Below are 17,851 nucleotides of genomic sequence, written 5' to 3'. Positions count from 1 at the left end.
AGATGATGACTGCAGCCATGAAATTAAAAGACTCTTGCTCCTTGGAAGAAAAGCTATGACCAACCTAGACAGCATATTAAAAAGCAGAGTCATTACTTTGCCAACAAAAGTCTGTTTAGTCAAAGCTATGGTTTTTCCAGTAGTTATGTATAGATGTGAGAATTGGACTATAAGAGTTGAGCACCAAAGAATTGATGCTTTTAAACTGTGGTGTTGGAGAAGACTCTTGAGAGTCCCTTGGACAGCAAGGAGATCCAACCAATCCATCCTAAAGGAAATCAGTCCTAAATATTCATTGGAAGGACTGATGCTGAAGCTGAAACTCCAATACTTTGGCCACCTGATGCAAAGAATGGACTCATTTGAAAAGATCCTGTTGCTGGGAAAGATTGAAGGCGGGAGCAGGGGATGACAGAGGATGAGATGGTTGGATGGCATCACCTACTTGATGGACACAAGTTTGAGTAAGCTCTGAGAGTTGGTGATGGACAGGGAGGCCTGGCGTACTGCAGTCCATGGGGTCGCAAAGAGATGGACACGACTGAGCTGCTGAACTGAACTGATAGATGGTATGAACAAGGCAGCTGTATAATCATAGCATTGAAACACAGACCTTACCCAATGCATATGTAAGTAAGGCAAATTTACTGGGGCTTGCTGCAAGGGTGGCTTAACACTTCCATGAGCAAAGGCAAACTGTAATGTAAGGTGGCCTACCCAATTGACTGGAAGCCATGGCCCTAGGTTTGATTCACACAGCCATTGGGTGCCTTTAGGGGTGCCATCTAATCCCAGGGTTGTACTTCCAGTCTGAGCCAGGCCAGTGGGCTGGTAAATCCGGATGATAAGTGACCTCTAATATTTGTTCACATTGCTCAGAGGACAAATATCCCACATATTTCAATTTTTTTGGATCCATGGAATGGTCAGCAAATCCAGCTTTTTGTTCCCTTTGTTCCCAACAGATAGGGGCAGGGACAATCGGTTGACTTTTTTCCGGGGTCATCCAAAAATATTCATCCCATATCTGGTAAAATTGTTCAAATTACCTGATGGATTGGCCCTTCTTCCTGGCCATTGAGTTCTCATTCTTTTTATTTTTTAAGTAAAAGGTATAGGCTTTGGTCACTTTTGTAAGGCTTATATTTACTTCAAATGTTACCCCATGGCCTTGATCAATTTGGTTAAAGTCCAGGTTATGCCAGGTAAGAAGTGGCAGGTTGTGAGTTACCAAGGAAGCAAATGACTCTTATTGCTGTCTCAAAAACGAGCAGAGGGAGCTAAAGTCCCCTCTGCATAGGGGAGACACCCACCAAGGAAATCCACCCATCACTGACAAAGGCATGGCCCCACAAACCTAACAGTTAGAAGTATTATGGAAGTTTGCATTGGAGAAGGCAATGGCACCCCACTCCAGTACTCTTGCCTGGAAAATCCCATGGACGGAGGAGCCTGGTAGGCTGCAGTCCATGGGGTCGCTAGGAGTCGGACACAACTGAGCGACTTCACTTTCACTTTTCACTTTCATGTATTGGAGAAGGAAATGGCAACCCACTCCAGTGTTCTTGCCTGGAGAATCCCAGGGACAGGGAAGCCTGGTGGGCTGCCATCTCTGGGGTTGCACAGAGTCGGACATGACTGAAGCGACTTAGCAGCAGCAGCATATGAGTGGGCCCAGGACAGGAACACAGTATCCTGTTTGCAGTCCTGGTAGGGTCATCATGCCAATCAGGAACAGAAGAATTATTCTCAGCGGCTCCATCCTGAATCTGTGGTTGCCAATGGAAGACAAGTCGGGTCTTCAGTGGCTCCTCTGGGTTAGAATGGGTGGTCCAGTGTCCTTTTTCCTCTGCTGCTGTCTTGAGCCGGGTGTGGTGAATCTAGGGAGTAATACCTGCAATTTTAACTGCAGAGGGAGTGGTTAGTGCAGTTGTGTAAGGCCCTTTCCAGGTGGGGGACAGTGTCTGTTGCTTCCAATCCTTTACTCATACTAAATCTCCCGGTGAGTATGGGTGTACAGCAGTGTCTAGAGAAAATGGAATTCTTTTTTGAACATAAGGGGTGAGGTCATGGATCACCTTTCCCAATTGTTCCATTGCCGCGACACCTCCATTCCTCCTTTCTGTAATAGATTGCCTTTTACTTCCCGAATAAGAGGGGGAGGCCTCTTGAACATTATCTCATAGGGGGAATACCCCAGGTTGGGGGTGGGGGTGATTGTCATTCTGATCTTCATTAACCCTAGTGGCAGCATATCCATCCAGGGGGCCCCAGTCTCTTGCACCCATTTTGCCAAAGTTACTTTGATGGTCCGGTTTATTTTCTCAACCACCCCTGAACTTTGTGGTCTGTATGCTGCATGTAGTTTCCATTTGATAGTCATTGCTTTGCAAACCAATTGGAGTAACAGCCACAAATGGGGGCCCATTATCTGATCCTATACTCTGAGGGAACCCAAACCTAGCAATAATGTCTCTCAGCATGCCTCGGGCCACTTCCTTTGCTTTCTCAGTCCTTGTCGGATATAAAGGTACATACCATCACCAGTAAATATTTGTATCCTCGGCATGGCTTTACCTCAGTGAAGTCCAGGAGTTCAAATGGTGTGGTCCCCTTTAATTGTATTCCGGGAGGGGCTATCTCCTTGGAGCCGGGTTATTCCTGGCACAGGTTACCCATCGTCAGCTTGCATAGGCACACAAGTCTGTTAGACATGGTATGACAACATAGCGGGCTAAAATTTCATAAGTCTTTGTCTTTTCTAAATGGGTGGACTGATGGAATTTAGTAACTAGTTGAAATGCCAGCCTAGAGGGAATGAAGAATCTCCCATCCGGGAGCTCCCACCATCCGTCCTTCTGCAGTGTTCCTTGTTCAGTTTGCACCCGGGTCATAGACTGGGGCCGCTTGGGCGGTTAGTAGGGTAGACACCACAGGCGGCACCCTAAGTTTGGTTGCTATATTGTCCTAGACAGCTGCTTGTTTTACTGCTCGATCAGCCAAACAGTTCCCTTTCGCCTGTGGTGTGTCTGCCCTCTGGTGGCCGTTACGGGGCATTACTGCCACCGCAGCAGGTTTCCACACTGCTTCCACCAGTAACAAAATTTCCTCTTTATTTTTATCTTTGCCAGTTGCAGTCAATAGCCCCCTTTCTTTATATATGGCCCCGTGTACATGTAAGGTAGCAAAGGCATACCGTGAGTCAGTGTATATATTTACCTTCTTACCTTTAGCCAATTTCAGGACCCCGTATGAGCGCCCAGAGCTCTGCTCGTTGAGCCGAGCGGTATGAGGGGGAGTCGTCCTGCTTCGACTACTGCGTCTGTTGTTACCGCGTATCCAGTTTTCTCGTGTCCTTGTTCCAAGTAGGCGGTCCTGTCTGTGTAGTAAGTCTCGTCTGGTTGACTTAAGGGGATGTCTCTGAGGTCTGGTCGGCTAGAAAAGACTTCCTCTAGCATCTCCTCACAACTATGGCTGGGAGTGCCTTGGCTTACCAGTAAGTAAGTTGCTGGGTTTAAAGCCTGACAGGGTTCCACCCTTAAGTTGGGGATTTTCGTATAAAAGTCTCCTTGGTAATGCAGCATCTGAGAGGTGGAAAGCCACCTTGCCCCAGGCCCCATTAGGAGAGTGACGATGGCATGTGGCACTTTTATTATAATAGTCTGTCCCATAGTTTGTCAGCTTCTCTCATTAAAATGGTGGTGGCTGCCACTGCTCTCAGACATTGGGGCCACCCAGAGGCTACAGGATCCAACCTTTCGGATAAATAAGCCACAGGTCGCTACCGTGAGCCTATTGCTTGTGTCAGCACTCCCGTGCTTCTTGTTCTTTCTCATGGACGTACCAAGTGAAAGGTTTGGTTAAATCAGGGAGGCCTAGTGTGGGGCCTTTATGGCTCTCTTTAATAGTTCAAAAGCGTGATTCTGTTCTGGACCCCAAATTAGAGAGTCATTCCCGGGGTCTTTAGTGGCAGCATACCAGGGTTTAGCTATCTGTGAAAAGCCAGGTATCCAAATCCAGCAGAACCCCATGGCTCCTCAAAATTCTCTCACGCCTTTTGATAGTAGGCTGGCATATCTGATTGAAAACTTGTTTCCATTCTAAGCCCAAGGCATGCCTCCCCTCCTTTATAATGAATCCCAGGTACTTTACCTCAGTCTGGCGGATTTAGGCCTTTTTCCATGACACCGTATATCCGGCCTGTTCTAGCAGGCCCAGGAGAGTCTTAGTTCCTTCCCAGCATTGAGTACGAGTCTCTGCCATCAGAAGTAGGTCGTCCACATATTGCAGGATATGGCACTTAGCATCTAATGGGAAGGAGAGGAGCTCTGTTGTCAGGGCTTCCCCAAATATTGTAGGAGAATGTTTGAATCCTTGTGGCAGCTGAATCCAAGTCATCTGGGTCTTTCGACCCATCCCAGGGTCCTCCCATTTGAAAGCAGAAATCTTTTGGCTAATTGGAACCACCCTTATACAAAAGAAACCATCTTTCAAGTCCAAGCAGGTAAATACTGAAGGGGGTGAGGAGAAGCTGGGCTATGTCATCCCACACTGGATGGTGGGTCCTAAAATAGTCTCTATTAGGTTAATTGTGCCTTGCACCTTCTCAGAATAGGGAGGGGTGTGCCTTTGCCAGTTCAAGAGATCCGTGGTGGAGAATGTCTGTAGTAAACGGCAGTGGGGCCAGGTTGGATGTGCTTGGCCGGCCCCATCTATGGTGCCGCTTGGACCTCCCTGAGAGGCACCTGCAAAACCTCTCTCTCTTGTGGCTCCTTTGTAGACCTCAGCCACCTCTGAACACTTGGCTTTCCCTTTTTTTCCCTCTCATACAACGGGGAGGAGTGGGTATAATGCTGGCGCAGTTGCTCCCACCATACTCAGTGGTGCAGTAGGAGGGAAGGGAGCCTCTTCCACTGGTGGAGATGGGGGAGGAAAATCTCAAGGGGGATATCTTCATTGTTAATCTAACTGGGGCAGCCTGACCTTAACTCCAACCTTGTTGTTTGACACGTTTGCCATCTGTGGGGAGGGAGGTCTCCAAGGAGACCTGGCTTTCCTTTAACAATGGTTTCCTCATTCTTGGGCAAAGTTCAGGCCCAGTTCACATCCTGCCTTAAGATGGTTGACAGCCTCAAGATGGAGATCCTCTTGCCCTCCCCATAGCGGGCCCAACAGAGGTGTGTCACCTGTGCAGGGGCACGGGATCCATACTAGGTAGGGCGCCACTCTTGGTTTAAGACTCTGCTGTTGCCATCTTGAAATTCTTAATAATTTTATCTTTATATATTTTAAGTGAAGTCCAATGGGCCACCTGAGCAAGGTCATGATTAGGGGGTATGTAAACAGTAAGTGTGTCCACTGTTTTGGCAGCTCCATTCGAGTTATTTATGATGCCCTATGAGCACAAAATTCCAGGGGGCCACAATGTGGTAGAGTTCAGCGAGACTGAGAGTGAGTATGAGGTCAGCAAGTTGCACATACGACTGAGAAAATGAGATGCTGACAGGCCCTAGGGGCCATGCCTCCCTTTTGAACCAAACTTTGCTTCCCATGAGGAAAGAAGCCAATGAAGTCCTAAGAAACACAATCCTATCGTGCCCTGTCATGTGCTACTTCCTTGTATTTGCCAACCACTTATGCTGAAAATGGAGAAAGAAATGGCAACCCACTCCATTATTCTTGCCTGGAGAATTCCATGGACAGAGGAGCCTGGTGGCTGAAGACCATGGGGTCACAAAGAGTCGGACACGACTGAGTGACACTTACGCTGAAAATGATGACAGAAAATCAGGAAAAGATAGGGCAACACATCCTTCCTTTTCCTCTCATTCTTCCTTATTTATCAATAAGTCAAAGAATGTGTCATAGAAGGTATATAAGTGAAGAAGAGAAATAATGGCAATGGAGTTAGTTTTGTGCATAGTTTCCACTGTTCTGGTAAGAGTGAAATGTATGTACATGCTATGAGATACAAATGGTATAACTGTTACTGGGTCTAAGTGGTGTAATTGTTACTGAATCCAGTAAGCCAATAAACACTCAAAACCAATCAACCAATCAATACCAATAAAGAGGAGATGTTGGGACAAGGAATGGCAACTGTATTGGGAAAGCTGGCTATTTTCTCAGATAGCAGGCTAGTGTCTCAAAATAACTACCTTATTGGGATCTGGATGCCTGTTTCTATAATAGAACAGAGAGGGTGAGGAGGTGAGGAAGTAAAGTAAAAAGGCCATTAATCTCACAAATATATCCTGGAATGAATGGCCAGCCTCAGGGAGGGGATGTTTTCATTTTTTCTTTCTTGCAACCATCTATAGGTGGACAGGATTAGGATATTTTCCTGAACAAAGGCGCTTTGGTTTAACTTCCAGGCATAGACGCAGGGTTCCCAGAGACAGGCTGATGATGTATAATCATCCTTTTAGTGAACAAAAGCAATGGGAAGCAAAGGTTAAATTAAAAGAAACCAATCCAACATGTAGTCAGATTTTGTTCTTCCTTGTAACATAATTTTAGTGATTTTACTCAGGAGTTAAGCGCTCTGATATTTGTATTTAAAACTGAAATTGCACATTGTAGAGTCCAGTAAAATCCATGTTAAGAATTAAAAGTCTGATCTTTCTTTACTTACAGTAGTATTAACCAGCAAATAAAAGTCACTATGATGAGTTGAGGGAAAGACAGGCTATGGAGGATTCAAGAGAAAACCTTTCTATTTTAGTATTTTTAAAAGCACTTTCCCCACTTTAATAAATAATAAATAAAGGGACCACACATTTTTATCGTATCCTGCAAAGTCCGTAGGCTCAACTCTGTAGAGAAATGGCATCTGCTGGAGGTAGGGTAGAGAGAGTGAGTTTTCTGGCTTATCCCAAGGTCATGGTTTGGTGACTGGGGTGGGCAATAGTACTGCTGGGACAGCACAGCCAGAAGGAAGAGCTGAGCAGGTGACGATGGCAGCCCAGTATCTGTTGTGTCAGAGCTGCCTGTGCGTCACTTAGACACAAACATCCTCAGATGGAGAGGCAGGCCTGGGGCTTATGAGAAAGATGGGTTATATACATGGAAGCGGGGCCTGGTGTAAACGTCAAGGTCATTCAAGACAGAGAGAGTGAGGGCAGGAAAGCTGTTTACATTTGCTCAGCACTTGCTAAGGCCTATAATAACACATTTGTTCCTTGAACATTGGGAGGTGGGGGCTCCTGGCCCCATTTTACAGATGAAGAGGCTGCTCAAAACCTTCCCCAACCACTCCCTCCACCCTGTCTCTCTTTCTCTCTCTTCTGTGCTTAATTTTTCTCCATAATATTTAGATCACTATCTGACAAATTGCATGTTACTTACCTGTTTTCTCTCTCCCTCTCTCCAGCATGCCAAGTCCCTGAGGGCAGACTTTTGTTGAGTTTTGAGTACTGCTATCTTACCCTTTTGTCTGTGTCTGAGGTCTGACAGGAGGACTCTTCTGAGACGGGTTTTGTAGAATTACCTGTACAGAAATAGAAGAATAAAACTGTAAAATATAGTAAAAGTTCAATACTCTTTGATTCCCCACTCCTGCATGTTTCTCTTCATTTTGTCATGTATCAGTTCAGTTCACTTCAGTCACTCAGTCGTGTCCGACTCTTTGCGACTGCATGAATCACAGCACGCCAGGCCCCCTGTCCATCACCAACTCCCGGAGTTCACTCAAACTCATGTCCGTCGAGTCGGTGATGCCATCCAGCCATCTCATCCTCTGTTGTTCCCTACCCCCAATCCCTCCCAGCATCAGGGTTGTTTCCAATGAGTCAACTCTTCACATGAGGTGGCCAAAATTGTCATGTATAAAGCATTCTATTTTCTTGATTCTCAATATTTCAGGTTGAAATAAAATAAAACATGGGTATTAACATATACACACTACTCCATACAAAACAGATAAACAACAAAAACTTACTGAGTAGCTCAGGGAACTATATTCAATATCTTGTAATAACACATAATAGAAAACAATCTGAAAAAGTATATATATTTATGAATTCTTTTTCTGTACACTTGATACTAATACAACATCATAAATTAACAGTACTTGAAAAGATTCTTTAAAAATGTAATTAGGAATCATTATCTATCTGCGTTGTTGTGTGAGGAGAAAATGAAACAGTATCTATAACATTTTATAAAATATAAAGGTCCCTGACAAATGTCAAAAGCTGCTGTTGAGAAAATTATTTCTTTCCTTCAATAACTTGTCTCTCCTGCTTTTTCTACCTCTCTTTCCTCCTTCCGGCCCTCCTCTGCCACCTCTTTATCCTCCCTTCCCTTCCTCCCCGCTCCTCGGACCCTTTCTTTCTCCCTCTCCTCCCTCCTTCCTGTCCTGGGCTCTAGTCCCTTTTTAGTCCTTTTCTGTTGATAATCTTTAGGCTTTTCCTACCCTCGGTGGCCAATATGCATCACTGCATGTGCTCTCTACTTGACGTTTCTTTATTTCTGCCCAGCTTGGATACAGGATATAGGGCGAGGAAGTGAAGTGCAGCAAGATTCATAAATTAGTTTACAAAATAATTACACATTGTTAGTGAGGTAACAATTTTTAGAATTTTGGAAACATTTGTGAATTTTATGTCATATGTGTATCATTTGTGTGCTAATGACTCCCCCGTTACATGATCACTTTATGTATTATATAATGTAGATATAATTATGCTATCTAGAGTTAAGCACTAAAATGTGGGACATTGATAAGCAAGTGACAGTGAAACTCTATTGTATTAGTGATACTAATTGATTTATAACACCCATAAAAAACCATAAACAAAACCCATAAATCTCAGGTTTTCATCTCAACAAATGTTTGCTTTTCTCTCAGGCAACGTCTAATGCAGATTTTCTGGTTGGTCTTCACATGGTCGCTGAGAGACTATTGAGTGACTCTGGAGTCGAGGACTATGGAGTCCTCTGCATTTGACAGATATAAAGGCAAAGGGAGAAAAGAGGAACCCCCGAGAGAGGTTTTCCTGGGTTAAGTTTCAAAGTTGCAAACTGGCTGGTTACACTTTTCTTTGCATTGATTGTCCAGATCTCAGCCACAGGGCCAAAAGTAATCACAAAGGAGGCTAGGAAGTGTAGTTTAGATTGAATGTTTCTGTCCCCTTAAAATTCATATGTTGAAATCCCTGATGTGATGGTTTTTGGAGGTGGGGTCTTAGGAGGTGATTAGTTGGAGCCCTTATGAATGGAATTAGTGTCTATGAAAAAGAACTCCAAAGACTCCCTGGCCCCTTCCACCATGTGAGGACACAGTCATACTGAACAGCTGATGCCTTGATCTTGGACTTTCCAGCCCTCCAGAACGTTAAAAATAATTTTTTTGTTTGCTTAAGCCACCTACTCTATGATATTTTTGTGATAGCATCCCAAAGGAAAAAAGAAAATTGTATGTCCAATAAGAAAAAAGAAACAGACTGGTAACTACTCTAGCAGCCTATGCTACAATAATTTATTGTATGTTCAGCGTCACAGAGGATCTACAACCAAAAGGAGGGACATATATCAACTCTGAGAGCCTGAGTTTTTAGACCACTACCACCCCCCAGGTAAACTTCCTGGTATTTGTTCTTAGCGGGTAGCAGTAGCCAGGGGGTGGTGGTGAGGTGGATGTGGTAGCCAAAGCGGGTATATTAAGTGGAGTGCAAGCTGACCACTCAGATGGATCCCGCAAGAGGCTGTGCCTTAGCTTTTAGTCTGTTGCTGCTGCTAAGTCGCTTCAGTTGTGTCCGACTCTGTGCGACCCCATAGATGGCAGCCCACCAGGCTCCCCTGTCCCTGGGATTCTCCAGGCAAGAACACTGCAGTGGGTTGCCATTTCCTTCTCCAGTGCATGAAAGTGAAAAGTGAAAGTGAAGTCGTTCAGTTGTCTCCAACTCTTTGCAACCCCATGGACTGCAGCCCACCAGGCTCCTCCGTCCACGGGATTTTCCAGGCAAGAGTACTGGAGTGGGGTGCCATCTTTAATAGGTAATAAATAAATATATAAGTAAAATATATGGTATACTAGATACTGATATATAGTATGCAGCATCTAGCCTAGGAAAAACAAGGAAAAGAAATAAAGACAATCAGGGGTATTCAGTTTAGGGACTCCTGGACAGGATATTCTGAAAAATGACCCACTACTATAAAAAGGACACTGAAAATGAAAGTTTCCTTTTCTTAATCTTGAAAAATGAGTCCAGAGCTCTTTTTCAGAATATCTTCTTCCAGGAGTTCAAAGAGACCTCTCTAGTATTTAGATCTTGGAAAATAATCTCATTGAGATTCGACACCCAACTGCAGTTTCTCAGACAGGTGCTTTAAACAGCCTAACCACGGTACCAGAATCACTTGTATCCTCGGGCCAAAAAAAAAAAAAAAAGGGGTTCTTGCCCTTCTTAGCGGCAGTTTCAGATACAGTGTTCAGATTCGGAAGAACTCTTGCAATGTGAAATTGATCATTTCAACGAAGCACAAGAGTGGGTGTAAGAAGACGATGTTATTTCGCAGGTAGGAGCTGCACAGTTAGACAGGCCGGCCCCGGCTAAATTCGTTTCCTCGAAACACTAGTATGTGGTTAGCAACTACCATCAACTTTGGTAACAGATTCAAAACCCTGATCAGCGTCCCTGATTAGGGGGAGGGCTAAGGGATGAGGGGAGGGCACTCTTTGTTACTCTTACTCCAACTCAGAACGCCCGACTTTAAACCGAATGTTTATTATTTCTAAAAAAACGGAAACGAAAACAGAACAAACCCCGAATGTCTATTTTTGACGTATATGGAGAAAATTAGGTAAGAAAAGGAAGGAAATAGAATAGGAAGCAATGGAAATAGAAGCATTTTCGGAGGCAGAGAATCAGTAAGTGATTGAAGGGACTAGCTGTTTTAATCCACACCACCAGGCATTATTTTGTATCCAGCTGCATGGTCTTCACTGAGTACCGATAATTAATTTCATAGATCAGGTTGACAAGGAAAGGAGGCACGGGCCCCCGCAGGACCTCGTGGCGCAACGGTAGCGCGTCTGACTCCAGATCAGAAGGTTGCGTGTTCAAATCACGTCGGGGTCAATTGTTTTACTGTCTTATGGGATGCACTGGTCTGAAACTTGGTGGGAAAAAAAGATGTTTTCTCCAACTCTAGCTGCCCTTAACGCTGCCCTTTACAAAGTAGGTAAATAGGTGTACACTATAACTGTGCTTGGGGGGTTTATTTCTGGGTCCATAAAGACATTTTTATTCTTTTCTGCAAAAGACATTTTTCTTTTATTGCAAACGTTCTGAATTTCAGTCTTTGCCAACTCCCAGCCGTCTCTCCACGCTCACTTCTGTGCTCCCTGACCCATTTCCTTATCCACATCTCTCCAACGGTCAGAAGCTTCCCACATCTTCTGACATTTCCCGCTTCACACCTGTATCAGCTTTTCCTTGCCAGAAAGGTTACACAGCAAGCAGAATCTTGGCTGTCTGCAATTCCCCTACTCCAACAATCCAAGAAGGAAGTCAGTACATTTCCAGATGCAGAAAACCTGAACATAATTTTTTGTTTGGTTTGCCAAATTGAGACTAGAGGAAATGAACCATTACATCAGAAGAAGTAGTCCTCTGGGCTAGAAGTTCTAAGAACTCCTTAAAACTCTGTTTTTTAAAAAAATGTACAGGACTGTGTATTTTTTTTTCTTACCTGGGACTCGAGCACCCTCCAACAGATTATGAACCATTACATTAACAGTGCAGAAGAAAAGGAAAGCAGGCTTATTTCATCAGAACCTCTTACTTTGTATAACTTAGAATGGCTTTAAAACATGACATGTGGAACATCAGCAGATATTTTGTTATAGATGTAATGTACATGTTCACATAGCACACGGGAACAGACATTGCATCTAAGCATGCCTTTGTGCATAGAGGAAGAGTATCCAAAATAGTCCTTCTCTATTTCTTATTAACACTTTTCTTAGCAGTTAGTTTAGGCCCTTGGCCATCACATTATAAAACAGAGATTACTGCTCTGGGGGAAAGACAAAGAGAGACAGAAACACGAAAAACAGTTCAAGAAAACACTCAGCTCCATAGAATTGAAAAAAACAAGTCTGTGGTAAGCTGAATACTAAGTATGAGGGTATAGTCCATCGCAGCAGAGTGGCGCAGCGGGAGCGTGCTGGGCCCATAACCCAGAGGTCGATGGATCGAAACCATCCTCTGCTAAGGCAATCTTTTTTTTCCTCCTGAAGAGAACTTTGAGAGTAGAGAAGAGAGTTTATTAAGAAAATTTGGCATTGTATATCCCCTTTAGTGAGGTGTTTGGCCCACTTTTTAAGCACATAAAAAGCATATGTCTTGAGAACAAAGTAACTGTGAGATACCACTACACACCTATTGTTGTTTTTCAGTCCATCAGTCGTATCCGACTCTTTGCGACCCCATGGATCGCAGTACGCCAGGGTTCCCTGTCCTTCGCTATCTCCTGGAGTTTGCTCAAACTCATGTCCATTGAGTCGGTGATGCCATCCAACCATCTCATTCTCTGTCGTCCCCTTCTCCTCCTGCCCTCAATCTTTCCCTGCTTCAGAGTCTTTTCCAATGAGTCAGCTCTTCGCATCAAGTGGCCAAAATAATCCAGGACACTGAACATCAAATGCTGGAGAGGAGATGGAGTAACAAGGACTGTCGTTCAGTGCTAGTTGGAATGCAAAGTGGTACAGCCACTGTGGAAGACAGTTTGCCAGTTCATATGATCCAGCAATTGCCCTCCTTATTAAATTGCCCAAAGGGGTTGAAATTTTTGTCCACACAAAAGCCTGTCCACACAAAAAACCTGTTTACAACAGGTTTATTCTTAATTGCCAAATCTTGGAAGCAACCAAAATGCTTTTCAGTAGGTGAATGGATAAACTGTGGTACATGCAGACAATGGAATATTATTCAGCCTTAAGAAGAAATGAGCTATTAAGCCATGAGAAGACATGGAGAAACCTTAAATGCATATTACTAACTGAAATAAGCCAATCTGAAAGGCTGTACATACCGTATCATTCCAATATATGACATCCTAGAAAAGGCAAAACTACAGAAACAGTAAAATCATCATTGGTTTCCAGGGGCTGGTAAGAGGAAGGATGAACAGGCCAAGCAGAGAGGATTTTTCAGGCAGTGAAAATCCTCTGCGAGATGCTGTAACAGTGGATAAATACATGCCTTTCTGTTCAGTCATTCAGTCATGTCCGACTTTTTGCAACCCCATGGTCAGAATTGGAGAAGGAAACGCCAACCCACTCCTGTATTCTTGCGTGGCCCTGGCGGGCCATGCTCCATGGGGTCGCAGGGAGTCAAATACGACTGAAGCGACTAAGCACGCACGCACGCACGGACTGTAGTATGCCTGCTTCCTTGTCCTTCGCTATCTCCCAGAGTTTGCTCAAACTCATGTCCATTGAGTCGGTGATGTCATCCAACCATCTCATTCTCTGTCGTCCCCTTCTCCTCCTGCCCTCAATCTTTCCCAGAATTAGGGTCTTTTCCAATGAGTCAGCCCTTTGCATCAGGTGGCCAAAGTGTTGGAGCTCAGCTTCAGCATCAGTCCTTCCAATAAATATTCAGAGTAGATTTCCTTTATGATTCTACATTTGTTTAAACCTTTAGAATGCACAACATCAAGGGCCAATTGTAATGAAACCTATGGACTTCAGTCCATAGTAGGCTTATCATTTCGAACAAGTGTACTCTGTTGACGATGGGGGAGACTATACATGTGTGAGAAGGTGTGTGCTCCTTCCTCTCAATTTTGCTGTGAACTACTAATGGCTCTAAAAAACTAAATCTTAAAAAAAGAGAGAAGAAAAAATTGCTATCAAGAAATCTTCTCTTTGTGAGACTTTCAATCTTAACTCTTTGAGAATGATGCATTTGAAAGGTGTTCCCTCTTTTATGTTTCCCTCATACACCTAAGTAAGTTTCCGTCAGTTTCAAGAACAATTTAATGATGTGATTTAAAGAAAATTTATGTATGTAAAAGAAGAATAGCGAGCTATAGCTAAAGCCTGTGTATTAACACTGTTGTCCTTTTGTATGGAGTGATATTGTAAAATAAATAGAAAATTAGAAAAGCTTAACACGGAGGCCTGGAGAAGACAGGAATTTGTGGAATTTACAGAAAGGGCGTTATAAAAAGCACCGAGCCAGCCAGGAGTCGAACCTGGAATCTTCTGATCCGTAGTCAGACGCGTTATCCATTGCGCCACTGGCCCACGCGCGAGTTAAAGGGGACTTACAGTTTTAGAAAAAGGGAAGTTGTGGCATCACTGTTGCGTTAAATATGAATGTGTGAAATCTTTCCTTTCGGTTTGAGAAGCTGAGAAAGCTCAGAACTGAAATAGAAGAAAGTCTTACTGGTTCTTTTTTCTAACTCTTAAAATATGACTCCTTCATGGTCTGTGAGAACTCTGTTTTGATGTGATTTGTAAAAGGTCTGAGAGAGTGTTTAATATTTTTAAAAAAGTATCTTGAAATTGAAGGTAAATCCGACCAGGCAGAAATTTTATTATGCTAAAAAAGAGGAAAAACTAATTCGTAGTCGGCAGGATTCGAACCTGCGCGGGGAGACCCCAATGGATTTCTAGTCCATCGCCTTAACCACTCGGCCACGACTACATATATACATGGTCTCCTTCAATGTTCTCCATGTTACTATATATCATTTATTTTAAGCAACTTCAGTATTTAGTAATTAAAAAGGGCAAAACAAAAGATGATAAGTTCCATTAATAGTTGATAAAATCGAAGAGGAGTCAACCAACTTTATTTCCAGCATGTAGTGAACTGAGAATGGTCTTTTTCTAGAAAGCAAATCGCTATATATTGCAACAGCTAAAAAAAAAAAATCCTCTTATTTCTGCTGGAGTAGGAAATTAATGCTCAATAAATAATCTGGCACAGTTGTTCCTTACAGACACTCTATGTCTTTAGACATTTAATCTAGTGCCTTAAATATAGTAAGGGCTCAACAAATGTCAGCAGCTTTTGTAACTGTTATTTTTAAGTTCAAGAATGAGGATCTATCAAAATATTTCCCATGAAGCCCCATCTCCCATCTCTTTGTAAAGCTCAAAATATTTTAGAGCAGTAGGTAAAATATTTTTGAATAAAATAGTAACATGAAAATATTTCTGAGAATCAAATCCACTTCATGGCATGGGACTATTTTCTCACAGAGTATCTAATACTCTATGGATAATGTTTAAAAATATTTGCAGAGACCACCTCCAAAACAAGACCAGAACCCCAGGATCTTCACTTTTCTGAAACTACCCAACCATTACCACAATCTTAACTGTATGTGCATGCATGTGGGTGTGTTAGTGTACAAGTAGAAGATTTCTGTATTTCATCAACAACTCCATTTCATGAACAGAAGGAGGACAGGGCATGATTGATAAACCACTGCTTATGTGCTGATAGGTTGAAAATTACCTCCTGCAGCTCAGACCTCATGTCTGGGCTCCAGAAAATGCAGTTGTCCTAGTTACTTCTTGTTGCATGTCCATGTGCATCTCAAAAGCAATACATCCCCAAATGAAAGCTCCATTCTTTCCTTCTAAAGTTGGGTCTTCTCCAACAACCTAGATTTTTGTTTGACAGGAGCACCCAGATACCAAAACCAAAGACTTAGAACTCCCCTTATATCTATCTGTTCTCTAACTCCCTGTCCAGAGGCCACAGGTTTCCAGGTCTTTGGTTCAACCTTGGAACTGTTTCTCAATCTGACTTTTCCTTCCAAGTGTCAAATCCATTTTCTAAGATCAGGTTCCAACAGTTTCTCATAGGCTTAACTGCAACAATTTCTTGGAAGTTTTCTGGTCCATTGTCCCTGAAAAGATTCATTCATTTCTTCATTGTTTCAAAAATTGTATTCTGGGCACAATCACAGGACAAACACTTTGCTAGGTGCTGCTCGATCAGTGGAGAGACACAAAAATATGGCTACTGTTTTGAGAAATTTTCAGAGTGAACAATTACAAAAATGAATATTCACCACTGAGTTTGATAAGTGAGAGGTCCAGGGTGCCTTAGTAGCCCACAGGAAGAATGTAGATCCCAATCATGAATATCTTAGGTGGTTGCCTGGAGAGTCACTCATTACACACCAAGTTTCATGAAGAACTGTTCCAATTATACCTTATCTCTGGCCAAACGGATACTCAAATATATGTGGAATGAATCATGTTTAAACTTAGATCTGAAGGATGTGTGAAAGTGAGCGAAATTGGAGATGGGAGCAGTGTTCTAGACTTAAACTTTGTGGAATATGAGATAAATAAAAGAAAGTGTTGTCTGGCTGGAATGTTGCTTTTTTGGAGGGGGAGAAGGCGGGAGAGCAGTGACAGATAACACCTTGGAGATGTAGTTTAGAGCAGATTATGTAGGCAGGGCTATGTCAGCACTAATTGATGTGTTAATCTGAGAATGCAAATTAGATTGGGTCTCTCCTCTGCTTTAAAGTCTTAAAAGTTACTTTGTGGCCTTCAGGGAATATCACAAGTGTGTAGGACTCCCTCATCACGGGCATCTGTCTAATTTTCTCAGCTCTTTTTCTGACCACTCTGTCAAGGGAGCCTGGATTCCCGAGGCAAGAAAGGATCTGCTCTACCTCGCACAATGCTGGTTTCTTGATCCTGACCCTCTGTCTTGTATCCTAAGAGCCCTGTGCTCTTCTCCCAGGGCTTTTGTTTAAACAGAACAGCTTCTGTCAATCCCCCCAACCCCCCCTTTTTTTTAATTAGACTTTTACTGTAAAAAATTTCAAGCATTTTAAAAAGTTGAAAGAATCGGAAATTATCTATATACCCACCACCCAGATTCAATAATTGTTATCAGATTCCTGAGCCCCACTCCCAAAATTCTAATTTTGTAGCTCAAGTATAGTGCTGAGAGGGAACCAGGACAAGCTGGGAAAGTTTGCATTTCTAGAAAGCTCCTCGATGTTGGCATTGGTTTGAGGACCAAATTTTGAGAAGAGCAGACCGGGAGAACTAACTGGTGATAAATATTGTGGATAGAGGAACAGACATTGGACGGGTAAAAAGAAACATAAAGCAAAGGAAAAGGTGTTGAGCAGAAATGCATGGAGGATAAAACTATTAAGGAGAAAAGGAGATTTCTGATTACGGACTTTAACCAAGAAAATTGGATTTTAAAGAATGATCGTTATAAAAGTTCACAGTTTATGAGTGGTAATAATTTGAACACCTACCAACCACGAAGGGATTCGAACCCTCAATCTTCTGATCCGAAGTCAGACGCCTTATCCATTAGGCCACGTGGTCGGGCCGTATCTGTGTTACTGTGTTTGGATGATTCATTGAAAGAAAACAATCTCAACTATCTTTGTAGCATGTGTTATTATTGTTCTCTTGCATCGGCAGGCGGATTCTTCACAGCTGAGCCACCAACTGCTGGTGCTGCTGCTGCTAAGTCGCTTCAGTCGTGTCTGACTCTGTGTGACCCCATAGACGGCAGCCCACCAGGGTCCTCCGTCCCTGGGATTCTCCAGGCAAGAACACTGGAGTGGGTTGCCATTTCCTTCTCCAATGCATGAAAGTGGAAAGTGAAAAGTGAAAGTGAAGTCGCTCAGTCGTGTCCGACTCTTTGCGACCCCATGGGAAGCCCATAATTGTAACATAGTGAGAGTATTATTGCAAACAAGGACATTTCCAGCTCCTCAAAAATCCTACCATCTAGTTGGGGAAATAGGTTGAACCCGAGTAAAAATACTGTAAAGTTAAAACAAGATGATCCTACAATAGCTAATAATAGAGTGCTTTTTATCTTTTGATGAG

At 43.1% G+C, this 17,851-nt stretch overlaps 1 long non-coding RNA gene and 5 other non-coding genes across 6 annotated transcripts; 2 read left to right on the top strand and 4 right to left on the bottom strand.

The window, feature by feature from the left end:
- Positions 1-1,570: 1,570 nt before the first annotated feature.
- Positions 1,571-7,498, bottom strand: LOC123332268. Its single transcript, XR_006549107.2, has 3 exons — positions 7,428-7,498; positions 3,228-4,307; positions 1,571-2,704 (listed from the first exon to the last, which is right to left on the bottom strand). It is a non-coding gene; the product is annotated as an uncharacterized LOC123332268 (long non-coding RNA).
- A 3,517-nt stretch (positions 7,499-11,015) lies between these two features.
- On the top strand, positions 11,016-11,087 carry TRNAW-CCA. Its single transcript has one exon. It is a non-coding gene; the product is annotated as a tRNA-Trp (tRNA).
- Positions 11,088-12,152: 1,065 nt separating this feature from the next.
- Positions 12,153-12,224, top strand: TRNAM-CAU. The gene has a single exon. It is a non-coding gene; the product is annotated as a tRNA-Met (tRNA).
- A 1,966-nt stretch (positions 12,225-14,190) lies between these two features.
- TRNAR-ACG lies at positions 14,191-14,263 on the bottom strand. The gene has a single exon. It is a non-coding gene; the product is annotated as a tRNA-Arg (tRNA).
- Positions 14,264-14,584: 321 nt separating this feature from the next.
- Positions 14,585-14,666, bottom strand: TRNAS-AGA. The gene has a single exon. It is a non-coding gene; the product is annotated as a tRNA-Ser (tRNA).
- A 2,599-nt stretch (positions 14,667-17,265) lies between these two features.
- TRNAR-UCG lies at positions 17,266-17,338 on the bottom strand. The gene has a single exon. It is a non-coding gene; the product is annotated as a tRNA-Arg (tRNA).
- Positions 17,339-17,851: the final 513 nt, after the last annotated feature.

This window comes from Bubalus bubalis, chromosome 2 (assembly GCF_019923935.1).
Source record: "Bubalus bubalis isolate 160015118507 breed Murrah chromosome 2, NDDB_SH_1, whole genome shotgun sequence".
NCBI lineage: Eukaryota > Metazoa > Chordata > Mammalia > Artiodactyla > Bovidae > Bubalus > Bubalus bubalis.
The sequence above is the reverse complement of the archived record's forward strand: the minus strand, read 5'-3'. Positions and strand labels throughout refer to the sequence as shown.